The sequence below is a fragment of the Rhagoletis zephyria genome, unplaced genomic scaffold, assembly GCF_001687245.7.
Source record: "Rhagoletis zephyria isolate East Lansing unplaced genomic scaffold, Rhagoletis_zephyria_1.1 Rzeph_scaffold_00077, whole genome shotgun sequence".
Classification (NCBI taxonomy): domain Eukaryota; kingdom Metazoa; phylum Arthropoda; class Insecta; order Diptera; family Tephritidae; genus Rhagoletis; species Rhagoletis zephyria.
This window is the reverse complement of record NW_016157161.1, coordinates 358,519-365,735: the sequence shown is the minus strand read 5'-3', so window position 1 is coordinate 365,735 and position 7,217 is coordinate 358,519. Positions and strand designations below refer to the sequence as shown.

General features: G+C 35.2%; 1 protein-coding gene across 20 annotated transcripts in view; it reads left to right on the top strand.

The window, feature by feature from the left end:
* The window catches only part of Zasp52 (Z band alternatively spliced PDZ-motif protein 52), a 442,143-nt gene that overhangs the window by 190,764 nt on the left and 244,162 nt on the right, over nt 1–7,217 (top strand). Inside the window, exon 1 of one of the 20 annotated variants that reach the window (XM_017628661.1) lies at nt 5,231–5,234. The exons of the other annotated variants lie outside the window; for them this stretch is intronic. The gene's annotated coding sequence lies outside the window, so the exon portion shown is untranslated. Of the gene's footprint in view, nt 1–5,230; nt 5,235–7,217 lie in introns of those variants that run through there. 20 annotated transcript variants of the gene reach the window in all.

Genomic DNA, 7,217 nt, shown 5'->3' with positions numbered 1-7,217 from the left:
AAATGTATACATAAATGATCAGAATGAAAAGAGAAATCGATTAAGCGGTGACTGTCTGTCCGTCCGTCTGTGCACACGATAACTCGAGTAAAAATTGAGATACTTAACTTAACTTAACGAAACTTGGTACGTGCACTTCTTTCTGGACGGATGGTATTGAAAATGGGCAAAATCGGGCAATAACCACGCCTACCCCCCATATAACGGTAATTTTCAGGAATAAGTAAATTTTAGTAACTACTGAAGATTATTCACTCAAAATTGATATTTACAATAAGTTTTAGACGAAAAATAAGAATATTATAAATTTTTGGAAAATGGGCGTATCCACTCCCACTTATGGTTACATGTGTATATCTTGGTAACCGCTACACCAATTTCTTCCATATTCGGCACCGTTGTTGGTCTTGGCACAACATATGAAATGGCCGAATATTTTGAAAATCGGACAATAACCACGCCCACATCTCATGTAACGGTAATTTAGAGAAATACGAAATCTTCGATAAATCAGTAATTATTGAAGCTAATTTATTCAAAATTGATGCTTGCAACAATTCNATCAGTAAATATTAAAGCTAATTTATTCAAAATTGACGCTTGCAATAATTCTTTACCAAGAAATACGTTTATGATAAAATTTTGGAAAATGGGCGTGGTACCGCCCACTTATGATCACATATTTGTATATTGGTAACCGATCTACCAATTTGTACTAAACTCGGTATTTTTATTGTGCTTGCCACATAAAAGCAAAATGTTGAAAATTATTGAAATTGGACTAAAATTACGACCGCCTTTTATATAACGGTACATTTCAGAAATGCTTGAAACTTCAATATTTCGAAATTTAAGGACGCTAATTTACTCAAAATTGATACACCCCGGCTTACCATGTAGCGGTAGCTTTCGGAAAGGTGAAAAACATATATCTAATACTTGCGCCAGGTATTTAGTGTTCGGCTCCGCCCGAACTTAGACTTTCTTACTTGTTATATTTGTAAGTTATTGGAAGTAGGGATGCCCACTTGGCTCAAACCGTGCCATTTGTCCCTATTTTACTTCAAATGGCACTTAATTTTTCAATTTGGCATAAAGTGCCAAAATGGCATTTTTGTAAAAAGAAATAACATTTTAATTCAGTTTCGTGAAATCCTTTGCGTGCACTTCTTTTTCTCAACTAAAATTTTCTAATTTATAAAGGTCATTCAAGTGGTTTATTTTATTTTATCATTGCACTTTTGTTTTGAATGTGGCTTTATTTTATTGATAAATGTGAATGATTAAAAGGAATAACACCTTTTTTGGCACTTTTATTTTTTTCATTGCCACATTTTGGCACTTTTTTATCCTCAATATATCACCTCATAACTAAGGATAGTTGGCAGCCCTGATTGGAAGATTTCTGCAACAACTTGTCTGCATTAAAAAAACCAAATATAATTTGTGTTTCAAAAGTGTGTGAAAACCAATCAATTAACTTATATGATCTCGGTTCCGATATTGAATAATCAACAATTGTTTATACCCGCATTTTGGCACATTGGCTCGTTGAATGTGCCATCTAATAAATAGTGTTGTCGTTCTCCTTAGCTGCTTTTAAATGATGTCGTCACAATACATTGTAAGAAAATTTTTTTCAATAATTGTTTCCTTATAGAAAGCTTGGTTTCTTTTCCACCTTACACATTCCGAATTCGTTCAAAATATGCTAATTTAAAACACAGAATTCTTTCAGCGTTCCTCCGGGATTTTTGGACATGGACTGTTTCTTCAATTTAATAGTGTTCGCTTTATTTTTGTGGAAACGAAACATGTTTTGCAATTATGGATCATTTCCACACTCTTTCTTCAAATATTTCTCGTATTCCAGCTGTGCGCAGGCGTTTAGTTTTTCGCATCGTATTTTTACATATTCGTAATTTAAATTTTTTTAATAAAATCAATTGGTGGTAGTTCATGATTGTGTGTGGATTGATATCACAACACTGAGGATTTGGCAATAACCTTTTTCATCTATTAAAAAACAACAATTACGGGGCAATGTTTATTGTAAGGACAACATTTTTTTCTATGAATCGACATACTTTAAGCATTGTTGACGCTATTTCCATTTGAATGAGGAAATAGCGTCAATGACTTTATTTCAAAATATTTGTTGACTTTATTTCGCTTTTGAAACGGCACCAGGGTTGGAAATAAAGTCAATTGACCTTATTTCCATTGACCTTATTAACTGTCACCAATATGAACTGGCACTGACATGATATGTGACACATGTCGCTATGTTTTATACATAGTTCAACATTTATAGGCCTTTAGCAGACATATCTATGGTAGGTGTTTATAGCAAGGCATATATACATGGGTTTGTAAATTGGGAGCCATAAGTCACATGAACCTGAAATTTTGTATGTAGACATATGTATGGGAGGTGTTCAGAATAAGGTATATATTAATATGTTTGTAAAAGGGAGATAAATATGTATTCAACTATTAGACCAATCGGATATTTAAAACTGTGTTTTTTTTTAAACCTTACAGTTTTTAGACCATTTTTAAATGGAAAAATTAAATCATTTAAACGAAACATGTGCTGAAATCAGCATTCTAACGTAAAAGTGGAGTTATACTAAAACAGCTAAGCGAATATGAAGCTAAACGGAATGTACCATAGTAGACAAATTTTAATTTAACATTTTCATCGTTACCTTAATCTACCTTATATTAATAATGGAACACGATTTTTAGTACAGAAAGTGATGATCAATCTATATATATAAAAATGAGTGCCATTTTTCGTTGTGACTTTATAACTCAAGAACGGGATCACCTATCCTAACCAAATTTTTAGGCTTTGTTTGGACTATTCAGTAGATGGTTTGTGTTTTGAAATTTTAAGAATCGGATACCAGGGTCTCGAGAAATAGGCCAAAACGTGGACCCGGGTAACCCTAGGATGTGTTTGTACAATATGGGTAGCAAATGGAAGCTGTTGATGATTTCTATAGNTAGTTGAAGTACGATAAAGCTAAAAGTATGGCTCATAAGCAAGTATGGGCAGAGAATGGGCACACGCTCAAAGAGCATAACCATCACGTGTACGTATACAAGCAAGAGTATAACGATGAGAACGCAGCAGCATCCCTGTGGGGAAAATCTCTAGTTTTGAACTGGTGCGCTTCTAGTACATTTAGAACCACTACTAGTTCGCGATAAATCTCTTTTGCATGCAAACAACTGGCGAATTTAACACAGCGATGTCATAGGAATTGGAAATTGTCCCCCGCTGCATTACCTTTTCTATAGTTCAGCTCCAGTCCTAAATTCGACATATGGGATCTAGTTCGCTTTGCACCCCATTTACTATAGTTTCGAACCAGTTGTAAACGAAAAAAGTAACAAGATGTTTTCTTTTTGGGTTACCATTGTAGCAATTTTTAATTATTTGCAGAGAAATGTATTGTCAATCTGAAATCAAATTTGTTTGAATGAATGCAAATTAAATTGTTCATTTGAAAACACGATTACATACCTTTGGCTGTAGCTGAATTTGCAGATGTGCTGACTGTTATTGGTTATATTCCAGAAGGTCCCAAAATGTTAAGATGTTAACACAAATAATAGTTTTGTATTACCGAACTATGAAGAAGCATCTGCGACGTGCAGACTGAAAGCGTATTTGCAAAAGTATATTTAAAGTAAACAAGCCCCCCCCGCTGCATCCCTTTTCCAGTAGTTTCGAACAAGTTCAAAATTCGCCAGATGAAATCTAGTTCGTTCTGCATCCCTTTTTCTATAGTTTTGAACCAGTTCTAAATTCGTCATTTTAGATATAGATTTCTAAAATTGTTTTTTAAAAGTACCACATATCGCTGCTTTTGAACTGGTGGCGATCCAGTTACTATCGGACTGGTTCGTTTTTGGCGATAAAGATCTAGTACGGAACTACAAATTTGGTTCACCAGTTCGGGGTTTCCCTACAGGGATGCAAAATGAATTAGGCACACTAACACATTCTCACTTTTAGCGATCGCTTGTTTGTGGTAGTGCCCACCTCTTCTCATAAGGATGCTAGTCTTCTTCTTCTATATATATAAAAATGAAATGTCTTTCGTATGACCGCGATGCCTGACCAAACAGCTGAACCGATTTCGATTCTGTAAAAAGTACATTTTTGGAACTTCTGTGTGGAAGGTTTCCCTACAAAAAAATCTAAACTTTTTGTTGTTGCTGCCAAACAATGAAGAAAGCTGAGACGTTACGATTAGCAATTACATAGAGTTTTCTGTGTATTTTATCCCATTAAACTACTACCCGGCTGAACCGATTCGGTTCATATTTGTAATGTATGTCAGTACCTTGAAAATAAATATTCCTACCTAAAATTTTCTCGCTAGGTGGTGCTGGGGTCCAGATATTCTTAAAAATTGCACTTACTTGCTGATTTGGCTCATATTTAGAACACATGTTTGCCAATTGAAAATAAATATTTGGACTAAAAACTTACACGATAGGTTGCTCTGGGGTTGCGATATTCCTAAAATTCGTATATACTGGGAGAAGAATAGAAAAGTACACATATACATGTTCACAATACAATGTTGAAACCTTTTTTGAGCGAGCCAATATATCTCTTAAACTCTTAGTACGGATGCATAAATTGTAATTACCCTACTTATGGCGTAAAGTGGTAGGCATTAAAAAAGGGGGCGTGACACCTCCCATACAGATTGTACTTCTTACATCTCTTATCTCGGGAACCTCTGAAACGCCCTGAAATTTGACGCAGCTACATATCGCACACCGTCTTCATAAGATTCACAACTCAAAATAATACGTTTGTCAGAAAATGCGTAAAACTATTTCTTAGCACATGATAATCATATAGGCAAAGGGGACTTTACCTTAGGTTTATTTTATCAAATTACTAGCCAAAGCCCGCTTGCTTCATGGCGCCTAATAAGAACTTTTGCGTGGGCCAATGCAAAAATAGTGGTTAGAAGAAAAAATGGTATGTAAAGTAAAAAAAATATTAACGACTAAAGAGCAGAATCCTCCTCATATATAGGCCAAAAATAGTAGCGCTTTGATGACACATAGCATACTAGTCCTTTTCGATGTCATGAGCTTTGCCGATGATCTTATTTCCACCTGTGAAATCTCTGCCAAGCGTGTATAATCTCCTTTGATCTTGCAACTACACCATTGGACCGATGCGGAAGCCAATAAAAGTCCTTATAAGGAATCCTAAGAGAACAGATGAGCGTTTTCTGTTATAAGAGGGACAAGAATCCTCGCTGCCCCACAGGATGAAAAGTTTTCCCGTACATTGGCTAAATGAATAGTGTGATATCGTTCAAATGAAGCCATTGGTATACCAACCGTGTTCTTTCTTGGACAGATGTGGTCGAATCTTTCTTTGTCAATTCGCCTCTTTTACAATTCGTTTTAATATTTATGAACTGGTTTCTTTGAGTCTTACTGCTGCAATAACGGCCGCACCGAGCAATTTCGTTAATCAGAGGTAAATGCAAGATCGCATTAATGGTGTATGAGGGTGTCAGACAAAGGTGCGCTTACACAATTTCATTTAGCCATATGAAAAGTAAATTTATATAAAATAAACATAGGGCCAAAGAAGGTCAAACCCATGGGGCTTCTATATACTACGGCTGCACCGCCATCCTTGGGTATCTTTTCTGCAAAACTATTGCTTATCATGAAATGATTACGCATTATAAATTTCAACCAGGTTGTACTAAAACTAAGGATTTTCTAAATATCTCGCCTCCAGCGCCACCCAGCAGATCCTCAACTTCAGTGCCACCAAGCGAGTTTTCTAGTAGTTAGTCTATAATAGGGCCATATGTGAAAGGTATAACCACCGACAATTTGACTGAACTCTATCCAGTGCTTTTTGGGTTCAGTCCAAACCACAAAACCAGCTACCATTTCATGTATATATGTAGATACATATGTATGTGGATAGGACAGTCTATAACGAATCTCTTAAAAATTAAAATTTCATACTTTGTGCAAAATTTAAAAAAATTCTTCAAAATTGTCACACAAAATTTTACCCTTTCCCAAAAATTACAAAGAAAGTAACAATCGCTCAATGCAATTTAGAAATCTATGAAAAAAGGTTCCCAGTCGAATGATGCTTGCCTATCTAAGTATATGTACATATATAGGTGCAGCCATTCCAATAACTACCACTTTCAGACGTAACTTGCTGTCCCCATTAGCGATTGTTCATCTTTTGCGATAGATCGCTGGCGATGATTCGCTTGTGTAGACGGCAAAGTGCAAAGATGAACTGTTAAATAGTTAGCTTTTTTTAACTTTACATTTTGATGAAGTTATGTTTTTCTATTATATATATGCTCAAAACAACGTGGAGTAAGTTATTTTTGCGAATACAGTGATTTTCGTTATGTGTGCCAAAATTTCTCTGCGATGAGCACTTCGCTTGCGATGAAACTGACAAATCTCCTACCATAATGAACACAGCAAGTAAGTTCGTTATTGACAACATATGTAGCTGTGTAAAATTTCAGGACGTTAGTTTAAACAGTTCCAGGGATAAGCGTTATGAAAAGTTCAGTTTGTATGGGAGGTACCACGCCCCCTTTTCCAATACCTGCCACTCTCTGTCGTGAGCACCAAGGCCGTATTTAGGAGGTTTGTAGGTGTTCTTAAAGGATTTTTTGGAAAAAATCCCCCCAGATGACAAACAGTTTAAACTTCAAAAATCGACATAAAAATATTTAAAATTTTATCAACGGAATCATAATAATAAGATTTTTGATGCTGCTTTTTAACTTTTTTCTAAGGTTTGGGTAAGAAAACCTTGAATAACTGCTCCAACACTTTACCGATATAGACTTATGAGGTATCAGTGGAAACGTATTTTCTCACCTTTTCTATTTCTTTGCAAAACAAACTCATTCACGTCCCAAATTTTTCTTTATCAAATACCAACACATCTTAATTCAACATGGAATGACACGCGTTTATCTTACCTTCCTCTTTCATACTTTGAATGAGCTTATTCGCAAAGAAATTCAAAGAATGAGAAAATACCCTACCAATGATAAGTTTAAATTGGTAAGGCTTTGGCTGAGTTATTCAAGTTTTTCTTAAACCAGTCTTTGAAAAAACTTCAAAAACAGCATCGAAAATCTCATTATTATAATTCCATATAAATTTTT